The sequence below is a fragment of the Colias philodice genome, chromosome 27 (assembly GCF_061535455.1).
Source record: "Colias philodice isolate Cphi_HAF_F1 chromosome 27, ilColPhil1 Martin Lab GWU primary, whole genome shotgun sequence".
Classification (NCBI taxonomy): domain Eukaryota; kingdom Metazoa; phylum Arthropoda; class Insecta; order Lepidoptera; family Pieridae; genus Colias; species Colias philodice.
This window is the reverse complement of record NC_143112.1, coordinates 3,174,298-3,192,948: the sequence shown is the minus strand read 5'-3', so window position 1 is coordinate 3,192,948 and position 18,651 is coordinate 3,174,298. Positions and strand designations below refer to the sequence as shown.

The 18,651-nt window shown below is 32.6% G+C and overlaps 3 protein-coding genes across 3 annotated transcripts in view; 1 reads left to right on the top strand and 2 right to left on the bottom strand.

Moving 5' to 3' along the window:
- Window positions 1–4,325, bottom strand: part of LOC149476548 (uncharacterized) — a 328,274-nt gene extending 323,949 nt beyond the window's left edge. The window contains exon 1 of the mRNA XM_089711789.1: window positions 4,307–4,325. The gene's annotated coding sequence lies outside the window, so the exon portion shown is untranslated. The remainder of the gene's footprint in view (window positions 1–4,306) is intronic.
- igl (IQ calmodulin-binding domain containing protein igloo) overlaps window positions 1–18,651 on the bottom strand; it is a 547,908-nt gene that overhangs the window by 102,632 nt on the left and 426,625 nt on the right. The window lies entirely within an intron of this gene.
- LOC149476545 (uncharacterized) overlaps window positions 1–18,651 on the top strand; it is a 201,854-nt gene that overhangs the window by 42,487 nt on the left and 140,716 nt on the right. The window lies entirely within an intron of this gene.

Genomic DNA, 18,651 nt, shown 5'->3' with positions numbered 1-18,651 from the left:
TTTCTTTTAACTATTTGCGATTAGGGGTGAGGAAAGGAGGGCAGGTTTTGGTCGAAACGCGCCAGTTATGCCCACAGTCAATTATGCCTTTTCTATGTAGTAAGTGATATTTTATAAATATTTTTTTTTTAAGTTGAAAGGGAAAATTTAAATTTATTAAATAATTAATTATACAGGGTTACTTGTAAAACACCGGCAACCTCGCAGGACAAGATAGCTAACATCATAAGTAACAACATTTGTTCTACGACTTTTGATAATTTGTTAGATTTTATTTTCATACAAAAATAAATATTCATTTAATTTTCCGTTTGAATATTATACGCCTCCCAAAAATTACGTACACAAAAAGCGAACGAGAGGGGGAAGGGGGCGTCGCGTCGTCCATCCGATAATGAATAGAACATAGACTTACAAATGTTAGGAGAGTACAATAAAAGTTTAAAAAATCATTTAAAAATAATTTATTGCGTTATGCCAAAAGTCGTAGAACAAATGTTGTTACATATGATGTTAGCTATCTTGTCCTGCGAGGTTGCTGGTGTTTTACAAGTAACCCTGTATATAAAAACTTAAAAGTAAAATATATAATACTACTAACCTTCACGCATATATGTCATCAATTTTTTTTTCTATTAAGCAATGGGTTTCTACGCTATGAAGCAGAATATGGTAAAAACTTTAAACCCAATTATCTCAGTTCCACCAAAATGCTAGATGTGCCCTTCTCTCTTACGACGGCAGTACACTACTACTATTAAAAAAAAAACAAACGCACAAATAATTAGGTAATCGAAATTCTATGAAACAAATAAAATCCGTTCGTGGCTCCACCCTTTTCACAAGTAAGAATTCTCTTAAGTGACGTCATAATATATTATGTATCAGTATTCCTTCTAGAAAATGATGTTAGCCCCTTCGCACAATATCGTTGTTGACCCCCTTCTCCCCTTTAATGTGTCACGTAGTACGTATACGATCCTTAAAAACATAATCTATATATATTAAATATATATAAAATTCTCGTGGCACAATGTTAGTTAACATACTCCTCCGGAACGGCTGGACCGATTTTCGTGAACTTTTGTTTGTGTGCAAGACAAGAAATCGGGCGACGTCTATTTTTATATCCATAAGTGATAAGAGGCAGAATAACGTTTGCTGGGATATATAGTAAAAATATAGAAACATCTTATCTAATAGTAAAATACATATAACGAAAGAATTTGTGTACATAGATGATGAGGATAATTGCTTCTCTTTCACACAAAAACAACTAATCCGTTTTAAATGAAACTTGGCCGAGAAGTAGCTTATATTCCGTATTAACACCAAGTATTGACCTAGTTATATAAATATACAAAAGATCCCACTTACAAGCTTATTGTGTCACCTAATATCACGCAAACATTCGAACAACAATACAGTGAAATTTGACGGTTTGTTGAAGCGAATCGTGATTTTTATTGTAGCCGCGTTTTGCTGTTTCAGTTGAAAAAACAAGCATTTTGATTGTTTAGGAATTTAACAACTCTGGCTGAAGCATGACTAGATTTTAAATCCGTGGCCTTAACTGCTACAATAAGTTATAGATGCCCCATTTTTCCTTCCTTGTCGCCTTAATTGATAATATCAGATAATTTTTAATACCCATTATAATTTATTGGGTATAATTAAAAATTATCTTACTAATTACTACTTAAAAATTATCTTATTAATTATATTACCACTTACCTTATTTGCAACTAGCTTTCCGCCTGCGGCTTCGCCCGCGTTTTCAAAGAAAAACCCGCATAGTTCCCGTTCCCGTGGGATTTCTGGGATAAAACCTAGCCTATGTTACTCGTGGATAATGTAGCTTTCGAATGGTGAAAGAATTTTTAAAATCGGTCCAGTAGTTTATGAGCCTATTCATTACAATCAAACAAACAAACAAACAAAGTTTTCCTCTTTATAATATTAGTGTAGATTAGGAAGGGTTGCAGGCCTACGATACAAGCAGTGTAGGCCTGCAGTTCATATCTTAATCAACAGGTCTATTATAATATCCTTGTATAATTTTTTTTTATAGGATTAATTAATTAAGATAGTGATTATGTATTAAATTGTATTCATGATGAATAATCGATTTGATTTGAATTTGAAAAATTGTTATATTTTACACAACATAGGAATAAAAGGCATGATTAACTATACCTAAACATACCTACATGAAAACTGGTAGCAGTCGATGTCATAATAATGAAGGAAGCTAAAAATATCAACGTCGCATAACAACGCAGGTGTTACATAAATCAAACAATAATTTGTTTTTAAACGATTTACTTGTGATAATAATTAAACATAAATAATGGATAAAACATAACATAGGCTATAGTCTTCCTCGCTTCCTGGCCTGTCTAAGAATGAATTATTTTTTCTAATCGCACCCGTAGTTCTTGAAATTATCGCGTTCAACTAAATAAACGATAGCTTCAGCATAAAAATATTAGTATAGAATAAAAAAAAATATTCAAAAATTTAAACATTTTTCAATCGTAAACACAAAGGAAATGAGATCCATCCGTTTCGGGCCATTTGTCAAACGTGATTGAACACGGAAACCGGAACTATTTCGAAGTGACTATCGCGATGTCCCTTCATTATCAATTCAAGGGTCGTCACAAGTTTTACATTGTAATCTGGCTCAAGGGGACAATGGGTATTAAAATATGGCGTTTAAAACTTTGGAGTTTTGCGAAAATGTTGTTAAATTATGTTATGGGTTAGGGCATTTAAAGGGTCGTTTAGTATGTAGGCTTACATAAATGCTATTTATCAGTAGGTTGTTCAAAGTAAAAATGTGTATTTTAAAAGAAAAAAATAGCAAGTCTTCAAAACTTTTTTCAAGACGATAACATATCAATACCGTATTATGTACTTCCGAGTAAAATTTGTTACAGACATTTATAAATCTAGTTTTTTTTTAATGGTCCAAAATAAGTTAAAAATTTGGAATGCGATAAAATAATATATAAAATAATACTAGCAGGTAAACACTAAACATTTTTAAACAGATATTTAAATTTTTAGTCTGAAGTATGAAGATTCATATTTCTAAATAGTTCAAAAATTAACCTTTAAAGCAGTTCAGTATTTTATTTTGCGTATAAAATCACAACTAGTCGATACTTTCCTCATGAATTTTAATCCAGAACCCAACAGGGACCCTATTATTCACGATCCGCATCCAATGTTTTGGAAACAACTTGATTTTTTGCCCTTTCGAATAGGTATTGTAGCATGACGTGGGAATCATTTTAAGGCTTATACATGCGCTAATAACCTTGACCATACTAGACGGATCTCAAATCTCTCCCGCTGCACCTTCTTTTTTCCTCGCATTTTGTATTTAAAAAGATACTAATCAGTGAAACAAAAAATCCTCGTCAGGGACTGTTGTGTAACTGATAATTTATTAAACATAAAATTTTCAGAGCTCTAAGTCAGCAGGTTACGAAGTTTATAGAGTATTTGCGGAAAAATCGATGACCACGGCACATTTTTTTTCTATAAATCTATTAACTTTGGAAAAAAATCCTCGCGAGCAATTAAAGATCAAAGACCATCCTATTTTATATATTTTTTTCGGTATTGTGCTTTATGTTGTACCAGACTTTATAGAGGTTGAACATAGTCGAAATTGCCGGGTAACGCCTTAAGTAATATTTTTATTGGTTATGTGGACTTATGGAAGATGACGGAATTTTTAAGCTAGGTATTTCCTTAAAATAATATTATTGTTTAATTTGTACAGAATTCGTTTTCTGATGATATTATATTTTATTCTGTTATTGTGGCTTCGTGAGTTTACAGTAGGCACAGTTAAATATAGTCTTTGGCGATATCATTTTTAGCTTATTTTAATATGTTAGTGTCTTATGTGTATTAAATAAATAAATTTTATAATAATATGTGGAAACGTTAGAATTTTGTTAAATCTTCTGCATATATTAGTCAATTTTGCCCTATTTAATATGTTGGTACTTGATATTATAATAAAGTATTATGTAATATCAAATAGTGCTTCTATAGAAGAACTATAATGCATCAAAATTTCCGTAGAAATATACCTAACGATGGTAGCCAAACATCATATTATGTAGATATCCATTCTATTCTAGAACTAGAACTTGATTTCTACATAAATGTATCGTTGAACAATATAAAAATCATAAAAATCCAAATTTTGCTTTTATTTTTAAGCTATTGCATAGCTTCTATCGCGGGCTTTGAGCGCGGGGACCGAATCCAGAAATTGTGTAACGAAAAACCTCACGCTCCCCACTCCGACGGGCGCGGAGGTGTGGCTTGAAGGCATAGCATGCAATAGCTTTACCGCGGCAGTCCCCGAGTGCCACACGTCTTTTTTATTTCCTCTGCTTTATTAGTTCCAGCTGTTCCCCTAATGACGTCACTCATACATAACATTTCTAAACATTTAATAGACAACGATTCGAATATTTGTGTGCCATTACCGAATAATTCCATTGCCACTAATTCGTGTGAAGTTTAGTAGTTGTGCGCTTTGTCAAAAAGTTCTGGATGTACAAGTTTCGAGATTGTTTGTTGCTATACAGGGTGATTCTGTTGTGTAATGTTTTCAACAACTATGTTATATTATTCTAGTGTTTGAATACTACAAGAGAATATAATGTGAATACTAAACTCAAACTCAAACATTTATTTATTTAATTAGACTTCTTATAAAAGCAATTTAGAATATTTAACTACCGATACTACACACGATGCTAACGCCCGAATTCTATAATGTTTGTCAATCTTCGATTAATTATTATATCTCTTATCAGTATGACAATAGAATACGGTCCTATGTTTATTTATTAGCAGAGTCCACATAAATCTTGTTAACAAAATCTCTTTAGTGAGTTTAAGATGAAAACAACACGACCACGATCAAGTCGTACTGATTTATGTGATGCTTTACTGTATATTTTCATGTTTTGTGCTTCTATTCAATAAATGGTTAAAAAAAACCTACATAGATACATTACACACATTTTAATCACCCTCTATTTTCAATTGATATACCCTATAAAGAAATTATATAGATATTTCTAAAAGAAATACTTAAGAAAAATGTAACACTGTATCAATATGAGAAAGCGTAATGCAGCGATAGCTCTTACATGGGTGTCTTTGGCTGGCCGCACATCGTACGGTCAAGTTGTAAACTGTTGTATTTAAAAATTATATACCCTGTACATGTGAAAAAAATTCAGTTATATTTTTACTAATTTTTGTACGACAGGATTATTATGCTTTTTTCATGTTTGAAATTTCCGAGTTAACTTTCTGCAACAGAAATTTCACTTTACTCTTTTGTTGAGAAAATCTTTGGATTTTTAAATATTATAATCCTATTTAAGCAGATAAATAAAATTGAATTTTATTTAAAACATATTATTGTTACAGACAACGAAGCAAATTAATATTAAGTTTTTTCACATTTTTTTTACTTTCAGGGTTTCAGTTACAACTACATCTAAAACGTACCCTCCAATCGGATAGCTAAGAGTACAGTCTACAGACAAAGAGATGCGGAAATGGAATTTTCAAGTAGAGCACTAGCGGTCCAGACTTGCGATAACGATGCGAAGTGTGACGTCACTGGAGCGAATAATTAATGTTTATTGTTTGGGACATTGTTTTGGAGTTGGGTGTACTTTGTTATTTTTACCATTTAACATTTTTAACATTTAATTGATATTTTAATAATTTTTAGTATTTCGAGTTTGTTCTATGTAACAATAAATTATTTAATCGAATTTGAGGTCAAATGTTTTGTGCATGATTACTTACATGAAATCCTAATGACTTTTTAGGAGCGTTATTTTGGTATATGGTTATCTTTTGTCATTATTATTGCCTAGTTTTAACAAATGTACTTATAAATAGTAAGTTAATATTATAGTAAAAGAAGCTTTGGTTTTTAGCATAGAGATCTAGAGAGATGCCAATCGCTTGCGCTGAGTACGAAACCGTTAATTTACGCACACAACTGCAGTAAACAAAATCAAAACAATACTTCGCGTTGTGTGCGTGTCATCACACAAAATTAATATGAGAGCGACTATTCGTTCGCACACTAGATTGTTAGTGACGTACGTATACAGCACCATTACAGCTTGTTCTTCTTTTGGGAATATTGCTGCGACACCGGCCAAGCCCCCTAACCATATCTCTCTTTAGTTTCTGTGATCTGTGGTTTTTAGTAATATAAAATTTCTTATTGAACATAACATACACTAACGCACTACCTAACTTAACAATATTTGAGGTATACCATCTTTATAATTATAAAGTCAATGCTGTGTCCCATAATGGGGTAAGGGGCAGATGCATTATGCATACATCTGTTTCACTGATCGATTTTCTCTAGTATAAGTAGGTGATCAGCCTTCACCTGTCAGATAGACACATTTTTCTTCTCCACCGGGAATCGAACCCAGGATCCCTTGGTTCTATGCTCACATGTTAACCACTGCGCCTAGTCTATAACTATAAAGATAATACTTAATATATGTATAAACTAAACTAAATAACAGCGCTCGCAATATCAACATTATACGATGTTTATGCGAATTTATGTAATCCCAAGTAGTGGAGTTAAACAAATGCATGTGCAATATGCATGACAAATATAGCGGCGTGTGTTGACGATGCTTTATGACTAAAGTTTATTTAACACTAGCTTGCGCTGCGGCTTCGCCTGTGGTTTTTGCAAGTTTAATTCTTTGTAATAGTTTTATTTAGCTTAAAAACGGTATATCAACAAATCACGTTGTAACAATTAGAGTAAATGTACTTTCGCCATCTCTAATTTTATCTACATCAAGCTTAGTTTTCACAAAAAGTGCTTGTAGTTATCCAAGGATTAGCCTATCTCTGTTTGAAAATTCATCAAAATTAGATCAGTGGTTTAAACATCAAAGCGTAGCCGACCGACAGAGTTAGTATATATTAATAGGGATTACTATGCAATGCTAACAAATGAATATTAAGAATATTATATTCCTTACCTAAAATTATATTAAGCTATTGCATAGCTTCTATCGCCGGCCTTGAGCGCGGGGACCGAATCGAGAAATTCCGTAACGAAAAAACCTCACGCTCCCCACTCCGTCGGGCTCGGAGGTGTGGCTTGAAGGCATGCTATGCAATAGCTTTTTTTAATTCGCTTACACAGCGCTGTAAAAACACGAAAAAAACACAAACCACATACAGAATTAAATAAAATCGTTTGTTTACGACATTATAAAAATATTTAGCGGTTACCGCACGTTATTATAGATCCCAATGCGAAGCCTACGACATCTCTTACAAATGTATGCGCATTTATTACTGTAGTACGAACGGTGGCGCTAAAATGGCGCTTTTACTGGATTTTTTTATCCTGAAAAAATAAGGATAATACTGAAACAATAATTGTATTATGTTAATAAATTCAAGCTCATGGATTTATTTAGAGGCGAAAAAAATTAACTTACTGCAATGTTAATAAAATTCCTGCAACTGATTTCGTATACCAATATATTTCTTTTATCGTATATAGGAATATTAATTGCGTTTATTATAAACGAAAGAAGTTACCTTCATAACTAATAACTTCTTTAGGTATTCTATTAAATATAAACGCGTCCATTTACAACAGGTTCATTTCAGGATCTTTTTCTTATTTTTAGTCAATACTACCGGCTTTTTAATCAGCACTAACCGGTAGAAAATAATACTGTTTCATTGTAAATTGAAAATTATCTTAGATCGGATTCAAAAGGTAATATAAGGAACACGACCCATATGGCTATATGAGAATTATTAACATCTGTGGAATATTAGGGATATCTCGAAAACATTGTAAACTTCGCAGCAGCATTTTACCAACCATGTAGGTCATGTCGATAGGCTTCCGATCATGAATACGAGCATAGCACAATTTACTGGTTTTTGCACGAATTTCTGAACGTGTAAAAATGTGGGTATTTTCGAATTGTGCCCTTCGCGAACAGATATCATCCAATATGAGATATGACGAAAATAAATTCTAGGTATTGACTTGGACAGTACACTTATTTCTGAAAAATAAGCTCTTAAAATAAGATAGTGTTTAAGAATAATCCTACTAATGTTATAAATGCGAAAGATTGTATGTTTGTTCGTTACTCTTTCACGAGGAAACTGCTTAACCGATTTTCACGAAAGACACATACATAGAAAATAAATTGGATTAACAAATAGGAAAGTTTTATCCCGAAAATCTAACGGGAACGGGAACTATGCGAAACCGGGATGAGTAACTATAACTTGAATATTTTCCTGTGAAATTACGTTATTCAGTTTCTTTTTTTTTATAAATCCTCAAAGCAAATCAATACAGCTATTTCGACATCCATATTTATCTATACTAATATTATAAAGCTGAAGAGGCTATATAATAATCTCGCTAAGACTAATAGGAGCGGAACAATGCCGGTAAAACCGCGGGGCACAGCTAGTATTGTAAATAATAATATGTCAATGACTGTTTGTCTGTTTATTACGTTTTCACAATAAATTGGAATAAAAATAGAAGCCACATTATTACCGGCTTCTTTATAAAGTACAAAAGCTTTGGTTCCAAATGCATAGATAGATATAACACAAAGGATACGGAATTTATAAATCAATGCGAATAATACCGTTTTTTAATTTCAACCTGTTTTCAATAATAAATCAGGATACCCTTTTCAAAGACATTTTTATTTCAGGACAAACAAAACAGTCTAAATTAATTGTGAACCCCGTTTCCCGATACATAATTCAACTAAAAGATGAAATTTGGCAGCAAATTTAATTTTTGTTTGCAAACACAGTTATTGTTCAAGCAATTATTAAATTTGTTTTTTCCGATCTCGATAATAATAATGCCTGAAATCGTAAATGATTTTTGCTTTTATTTTTTGTTGTTCTTTGCCTTTGGGAAACGTTTGGTTTCATTTATTTCCTACTAGCGGTCCGCCCCGGCTTCGCCCGTGGTACATATTTCGCAATAAAAGGTAGCCTATAATGTTCTTTCTCAGGGTCTAAAGATTATCTGTGCCAAATTTCAACAAAATCGGTCCAGTAGTTTATGCGTGAAAACATACAAACCTTTCCTCTTTATAATATTAGTATAAATAAATATCTAAGACTAGATTTCCGCCCGCGGCCACAGATTAGATATTAGCCGCGGCTTCGCCCGCGTTTTAAGCGTATACTTTCATACTCAAACTCAAACTCAAACATTCATTTATTCAATTAGACTACTATTTAGTAGCACTTTCGAATCGTCATTACATAGTTTTTTAACATTTACCACCGATTCGGAAAGCAGTATCTATGGAGAAGAATCGGCAAGAAACTCCATAGTTGCTCTTTTAAATAATGTCAATAAATTTACATAATATGTAACTTATATCTACCTAACTACATAATATGCCAAAGAACTGTCCTGTGGTTTTTACGCGACAAACCTCCATGGGTCTTTATCGTCCATATATTCCTGAATACTGTAGTACGCTCTCTGAACTAGTACATTTTTTATGTAAGTTTTAAATTTAGAACTACTAAATTCTTTAATATTGTGAGGAATTCTATTGTATAAGCGTATACCTTGACCCATAAATGAATTTTTAACTTTAGCTAATCGGAAAAATGGCATTTCAATTCTATTCTTGTTCCTTGTGCCATAATCGTGTCTATCTCCTACTCTTGTGTGCAAGTCAGAGCTTTTGTGTACATGCAAAATATTATTAAATATATACTGTGATGGTACAGTAAGGATACCAGTATTCTTAAAATGATCTCTTAGTGAGTCCCGAGCACGTAAATTATATATAGAGCGAATGGCTCTTTTCTGTAAGATAAATATAGTTTCTATATCTGCAGCCCTGCCCCACAGTAGAATTCCATAGGACATAATGCTATGAAAGTAGTAGCCATGTCTTATTCAAGGCCCTAAGCCTCATTCTTGGCCTACATACCAAATTTAATTGGACATAATCGGTTCAGTAGTTTTTACATGAAAGAATAACAAACATCCATCCATCCATACATCCACACACACTTTATGATAGGTATTAGTAGGATATTCATTTATTTTGTTTTTGCGTGCGTATAGTGCTGACGTCGGAATATTATACCATCATGCCTCATGCTCATGCCTCATGCTCAAGCCTCCTGCTCATGCCTCATGCTCATGCCTTAAGCTGAATTTAAACTTGACTTGAGTTGTTAAAAACTATCAAAAATAAATTCATACCAGCAAAAATGTCCTATACTTAACCAAATTGGAAGCTAAAAGAATTACCTAGTAATCTCTTAGAGGAACGACTGAATATAGTAACATACTAGCTTGAAATTGGAGCAAAGCCAGGTTCTACCGTAAAAAGATCCTAATAGATAATGTTGGCAGACCTTTTATGTAATTGGTGTGAACATCCAATTGAAAAGGATTAAAATTTATATAAGATTTAGTGAGACTTGAACGGTTATGGTTTCCTGGTAGATGTAAGGTATGAATATTCCTTGGTATTTAAAATTATATGGTAAGTTTTAGATGTATTGTATGTACCCTTGTTTTTGATGAAGTATATTGATGTTCGACTAAGAGTTATTACACACTGTCGACCAGTCGCCGGCGACTCAGTCTCTCGGCGACCAAAACAGAGAAACTAGGGGCAGGAAACCAAGCCGAGCGACAGTATTATAAGAGCTATTACGCACTGTCGACCAGTCGCTGGCGACTCAGTCGCCGGCGACTGTGACTTACTATAGTTTAAATAGGGGCTTGCGCACTTAGTCGTCAGTCGTCCAGGCGACTCGGCGACTCGCCGCGTTGTGGCGACGCACAGGCGACGCCTGGACTTACTCCTGGACGACTGACGACTAAGTGCGCAAGCCCCTATTTAAACTATAGTAAGTCACAGTCGCCGGCGACTGAGTCGCCAGCGACTGGTCGACAGTGCGTAATAGCTCTTAGGTATTTTGAAAATTTACTTAAAAAAAATAGAACCTAGTTTTTATTTTGTCTTATTTTAGATAACAAACAGAATCGCCGAAATGAGAGATGTCTTGTATTGATTGATAATTTCCTCTGATTTTCAGACTAAAAAAAAATCACAAAAAATACTTTAGCTTGAACGCGTAAAATTAATTCAGTAATATAAAACTTTTCCATACAATTTAATACATTTCCATAAATTTACAAATATTGTTATTCAGTATTACGTGGTTTTGTAAAAATAGGCCGTATCCAGGCCGACGATAAATATAGTAAAATTATTCCCCTATTCCTATGTAAATTCCTTATCTCGATATCTTCGAAAGGCTTTGTATGAAAATTTCAGTTAATTTGCGTCATTCCATTTAACGGCAACAGGTTTTATTGTTAGATATGTGACCGCAGAATTATCTTCATCCCTTTTATAATAAAACGGTTAAAGGTTTTAATGCTATTGTGTGATTATAAAATGCGTACGGGTTGTATACGTAGTATATTATTATTAGTCTGTGGTACGGGTGATATTATCAGGAATTAAAATTTCAGTATGAATTTGATATACTTAAGCATTTATTAATTCCTTGAATGCGATAGTTTATAGCAGACTAATAAACGCACAAACTCATAAACACATGATTGTGTATCAAAGTTTCATTGAATTTTTGTGTGAAAAGAAATAATAATATTTCAAAATCATAAATTGACAAAAAATAATTGTAATGAATTTAAATTAAGTATCTATCATTCTCATAATTTTCAATTTTTGATGTCGTGTTAACAAGATAATCAATGTCCTTAAGTTTAATCTCTAGGTATATTAAAAGCTTAATCCATACTAATATTATAAATGCGAAAGTAACTCTGTCTGTCTGTCTGTTACTCAATCACGCCTAAACTACTGAACCAATTTGCATGAAATTTGGTATGGAGATATTTTGATACCCGAGAAAGGACTTAAGCTACCTTTTATTGCGAAATATGTACCACGGGCGAAGCCGGGGCGGACCTCTAGTAAACTATATTTAGAATGTTCGAACGAATAGCACTTACATAATACAGATATTAAGCTATCAACCTTCAATTGCAGTTATAAATTTAAGAGCACTAAATCACGAGACAGTTCATTGAATATCAGCTTTATTGCCCTATAAATAAGATCCACATTCAATATAGGCGTCACCGATTTCTGATACATAATGCCGTCTATCCAAATCGGTGGCTTAGTTTTAACTAGAAGTTATCGCACGTTACCATTCATTAGTGTAGATTACGTTGAGATGCTGTTCAATAGCATCAACGATTTTCAACTCTATTCAAAGGGTATACAGTTCAAAATCGCGTATAGAAATCGGTATAAGGATATTTAATCAAACGCTAATGAATAGCTCTCGTCATTAATAGGGTGACCAAATTTTGAAACGATAGTTTGGGACGTATAAAATTGAGGATTTTGACGAAATAGTTTCGGTTTGTAAAACTGGCGATTACGTAAGTTCAGTTTCAGTCATTATTCATCAAAGTATTTGGAACTTTGATGATGGTAGATTATATTATATATCTGCACAATTCAGTTTTACGTAGCTTTTTAAACTTTTACATTATTTTGAAATTTATAGTTAATACATAAAATTTAAAAGGTTTCAGAATTTTTACATTCACTAATAGTTTTATTCCGATATTTTTTGATTCGTTAAACATAGACGCATAATTATTTTTTTTCAGAAATTCTCACTCATGCAAGTCATCAGAAGTCTAATGTACTATTCCACAGCCCGCGGCTTTGCCTGCGTGTTCTTCTTTACAAAACAACTGTGTCCATACAGACCCCTACACGTCACACGAGGGTCCTTTCTTTCTTTCTCTTTCAAGCTTTGTCTTTACCACAAAAACCACACTATACAGCTGTTTCACTTTTTCTTTATAGTTATCTGCTCAACACTGATAAAATTGTCTTCTTTACCAACATGTATTATGCTTATAATCTTTATTTATACTTAGAAGTTGTTATTATTACAATATATTATTAAAATCGAGTTCAGTACATTCTTGCTGGTTCTTCTCCGCACTGCTTTCCGTATCACTGGTAAATGCTATAACTACCTATGTTATGACGATTCAAAAGTACTTCTAGAATTCTAATTGAATAAATAGATAATTGAGTTTGAGTGCCAACTTAGAGACCAAAAAGCGAGAGAGACTTATTATTACAATCATATCTTCCTTAAAATCCAACCTTTCCTTTATGGAAGTTATGCAATCAAAATGACCTAATAATCATAAATCATATGCACCCGAATCATTAACATTAGTCTCTGTAATACATTTTGAGACCGAACGAACGAATTGAATCGAAAGCAATGACTTATAGTGAGCTATTCAGATCATTGTGTGCGGTGGCACTACGCCAAACGCCAGAATGGTTTAGACGCTTGAAAAGTGACATTATCGATTGGTTAAGCTTTTTACAGCCTGATACTGATAGTTTTCTGTTTTTGGAACGGTGAAAATTCTTTTCGTTCGAAGTTCTTTGATAATGGCTGTGAAAGGGAGTGAATGAAATGAACGATTTGAATGGTAAAGATTATCATGCAGATATTATACAAGTAGAATATAAAGTTAATTATAAAACGATACTCAATAATAGATATCTATCTATCAAGACAATATAGCATTAACAGCTACATTTTGATCATGGTTCAGTAATTTCTGAAATTAAATATAAATATTAGCCAAAAATTCGAATGGACAATGATCAAAGAAAATAACTGAACAAAATATATTTAGTTTAGATAAACTATATAGAGATTAAATCTGCGTCTGCTAGATAAATAAAAAATGTAAAAATACATTTAAAACACTTATTAAAAAGCACTCATAAATGCAATACAAAGAAAACATCAACAATAGATCCAGCGTTCCGCTTATAATAATTTGTAAACGTTCAAAGAACTTCATTAAATATCTCTCTCAATTTATTTAAAACGTAATTTTACTGTAAACTTGAAAACATTAAAAGCGAACCTCCCACAATGTAAAGGATCATTTAACACGGCACTAACAAACAAGACGCATTTATTTCAGAGTTAGGTATGCCGCATTGCATTAGTGTTTAAATTAAAAAGTATTTAGTCAGCGGTGGAAGCGTAGATGATAGATTGGACTGGATGTGGCAATTTTGTTGGACAAACGTGTCACTGCAGATTAAGTGCAATGCACTTACTACTCTTTAAAATATATTTTTTATAAATTTACAATTACGGTTACGTACAAGTAACCAAACGACAAATACGACAATGTTTCAGTAAAATAAAATACAATCTGACGAAAGATCAGCTTTATGACTGTATATTTACAGTACTGTCTCGCTAATAATACTTGCTTTTAACTAGCTTTGTAGTATTATGAAGCCAAGCATTTGTATTCTTGCATGTTATTAAAGTAAGGCTTTGCTTTAACATTCATGCAAGAAAACATCGTACGAATTTTCGAAAAAAAATGGCGTATGTTCATATTTTTGCATTAACACAACGCAATAAGCAATTTTCCAGATGTCAAATAGATACGTAACAGCATAGTACGTACGACAGAATGTCGCTATTGGGTCTTCCCTATCCCCTTATTCATTAATTCTTCATCAGATAAATGTTTTGCAATAGGCGACATGATTCTCATACAAACTGACAGACTTCTTCCATCTAGTAAACCATGATCTGTGGCTTCAAGTTTACTGCATGAAGATAACTGTTTGTTGTGTGTGCCACTAGACAGAGTAAGCACTTCAATTTGAAAACGAAACTATAAGTCTATTTCAACACAAGGGAAACAATTTCTTGTTAAGAAATAATTTTATGGTAGGATGAAACTTACAAGTTTTATTATTTACAATAACAGCATTATAACAATTACGTATATAAGAAGTTGGTACTGACTGCTATACAGTTTAAACTAGTTATGCAGTATATGAATAAAGTGAATATTTAATTTTGTTAACTTCCATAATTAAAATCAAAACAAATTGGTAATTCGACATTGACAAAAATACATATGCACATATTATAAGCGGTATGAGTATTTGTAGGTACTGAAGTAAGTTTATAAAAAAAGCTATCATTGCCGTCTAAACATCGACAATATAGACTGAACTAGAGCCTAAAAAAAAGGAATCATCGAACAAAATCTAAACTTCTATTCAGGATAGCATTTCCAAACAACAAAGTTCGAACGTTGAAGCTCTGGTTCCTATTTATTTAACTTTCAACGGATCGAAGTATTTTCACGATTACTGAACAAACATCTTATTCACCTGACGTGGTTATTCTGATGTACGATATTGCAGCAGTTCTAAGAACGTTACGTCATCGTTATGACTTCGTAGAACGGTATGGTAAATTTTATCTGCTGGTTGGTAACTAATACATACTTCATGATGAGGTATTAAATAGAACCATTTCATTTATTTTAAACCCACTATTGTAGATGTTTTAGTTACAATATTCTATACGGAGATGTACAGCTCATTTCGTAGAAAATTGTTTTTTTTTTTTTTATTAAAATTTAGAACTTCACAAAAGATTAAAGATAACAATTTTAAAAACCTATGTTTAATTTTTTATGTGCTGTAGCATACCTCTAAATATTATTGTAGTATTATTGCAAAATGAAATGATATTATTGAAGGATCAGACGTTCGTTTGTAAACTATTCATTGAAAAATATTAGAATCTATTGTAGACGTTTTAAAATCGGTTTTCAGAATAAGGCCCTTGAGTATGAACAAGCGTTTAACCTTTCGTCCGTGTATTTTGTTTACGATTCGCCTCATGTTCACTTTATTCGAATTCATCTTATGAACAATTTAAACCTCAAAACAATGTTATTTTACGATTTCTGCTTGGAATATTCAGTTTTACTGTGAAATAGAATAAATTTCATTAATACACATGAATCTCTTCTGGTTCAACGCGCCAGTAAGATTATTAGAAACTTGCTTTCCGCCGGCGGCTCCGCCCGCGGTTTCAAAGAAAAACTCGCATAGTTTATGTTTAGTAGTTTATGAGTAGTTTATGAGCCTATTCATTACAATCAAACAAACAAAGTTTTCCTCTTTATAATATTAGTGTAGATGACACCAAATTTTGAATGTATCTACATTTTGAATGATCATGCAAAAGTTCGTGATTGCATTTACGTATATAATAAAGAGTTGTGGTCTGAGTACGTTACCCTGTGGTACTCCAAATTATGTTTTTATACAAATGCGTTTGTGTATCTACTTTACCTTGAAAAATTCCTTTTATTAAAGCAACTAGTAAATATAATAATATATAATCGTATATGTTTCACGCTCCAATTGTGTAATCTTTTTACATACCGTTTCCATGAATAAATCAAATATTTAACGCATCGTGCGAAACCTGAAAACAAAACAACTCAATATTCTGTACGCGGAAATGTGAAAAGTAATAAATATTAACATCTTATCATGAATTATTCCGAACAAAATACTGGATCAAGCGCTGACAGACGCTGTGTTTTTGCAAAATGACACATTTTTATGGAATTCCGTCTGAATATTTTGGGCTTAAGGCGAAATATGAAATTACTAGATTTCCGCCCGCGGCTTCGCCCGCGTTTTCAATGGAAAACCCGCATAGTTCCCGTTCCCGTGGGATTTCCGGGATAAAACCTATCCTATGTGTTAATCCAAGTTACCCTCTATATGTGTGCTAAATTTCATTGTAATCGGTTCAGTAGTTTTTACGTGAAAGAGTAACAAACATCCATACATCCATACTTACAAACTTTCGCCTTTATAATAGTATAAGATAAGATAACAAAACACGAAAAGGGTAGCCTACGAAGAAAATATTGCTTGTATTTAGGTATTTCACTAAATCAACATTATTTTCGAGAATAATAATGTACTTACTAAACTCTAAACATGAAAAACTGAATTGACAAACATTTAATTAAAGAAATGCGGCTTTTACTTAAAAACAAATACCTCACACAAAAAAGAGAATACGAATTAATTAATGTTAATAAAATGCCAAAACCTATATTACAGGAATAGTTTTGATACTTTTATAATACACTAGGTGTGCCACGTGGTTTTACCCGCATTGCTCCGCTCCTAGTGGTCTTAGCCTTCCTCGATAAATCTAAAACCGAAAGAATTTTTCAAATCGCACCAGTAGTTCCTGAGATTAACGCGTTCAAACAAACAAACTCTTCAGCTTTATTATAAAAGTATAGGTTCTTAGAAATATTATAACCTAAAAATAGTCTACTCATTATTCCACCTTATTTGCCTATAAAATAGTATTACAAATTGAAAAAACAATGACATGTTAATCCAGAAGGCTTAAATAATAAATAATTCATGTAATATTATGTCAAAAGCAAGATGGATGGATCACATCAGGTGTTATGAATGATTTTACGGACAAATTGGATGTTGTTTTTGTTTTAACTTTACATATAGTTGATATCTATACTTAATATCAAAAAGCTGAAGTTTGTTTGAACGCGCTAATCTCAGGAACTATTAGTCGGATTTGGAAAATTCTTTCGGTGTTAGATAGCCCATTTATCGAGTGATATTTCAATAGCATTCAATGCTTGATAAAATATGATAATTTTTAAAGAATAAAAAAAGCAAAGGACACGCACTGCACATGTATCTTATGTAATAAATAAACGAATGTCGAACGTGTTTTCAACATACCATTTAAAAATATTGATCTCGGCAGAGTTATAAACAGAGCCCCACATAAATTAAACCCTTTAATTGAGACCTTACCTCTGATCCCTCATTATTTATTCTTATAATGCCTTAACCCGGGAAAATTCTTCTCCTAATTATATCATTAGCGAGGTGACAACTTGCTGGGAGTTTTTCAGTGATTTAATTTTGTTTCCTCTTGTTATCCTTCAGAATTCGCTTTGTATATGTAAATTCTGGGCGTTTTTGTTTGTCATATTTAATTTATTTTAACGCCGTGCACGAGGAAAGTCGAAGTGTTGCTTTGTGTAATTATTAAAAAATGTCTTGGTATAACAGGACACTTAAGGTTGATTAAATACTTGTCCCTAAAGAAAATCGATCAGTGAAACAGATAAATGCATAATGCATCTGCCCCTTACTCCACTAGGGGACACGGGACTTCACACTTCTTTATATTTGTACCCTTTTGTACGACTTTCATTGGCCACTGCGGTCAAAAGTTGGTTAGACGTTCTCAATACCATAATTTAAACCGCATTTCACATATACAAACGAATGCAATAATATACCATAAATAATAATCGACCAATAACACGAATATCAAACCTATTAAGCATAATGTAGTCACAAAATTAGGTAAATAGGCGGCTTAATGAGTGTGGTGAAATATAATTATTGAGAGCTGTTCCCCAATAGCACTTATTTGCATATATATCGTATTTTAACCTATATTGGTTTCAATTGTATGGCCGTTCGTAATTAATGAGTTTTTGTCCCGTTTAAGGGAGTTTCCAGCGACTTAATTGTATGATTACGTGTTCATACAATTGACGTTTTTGTATGG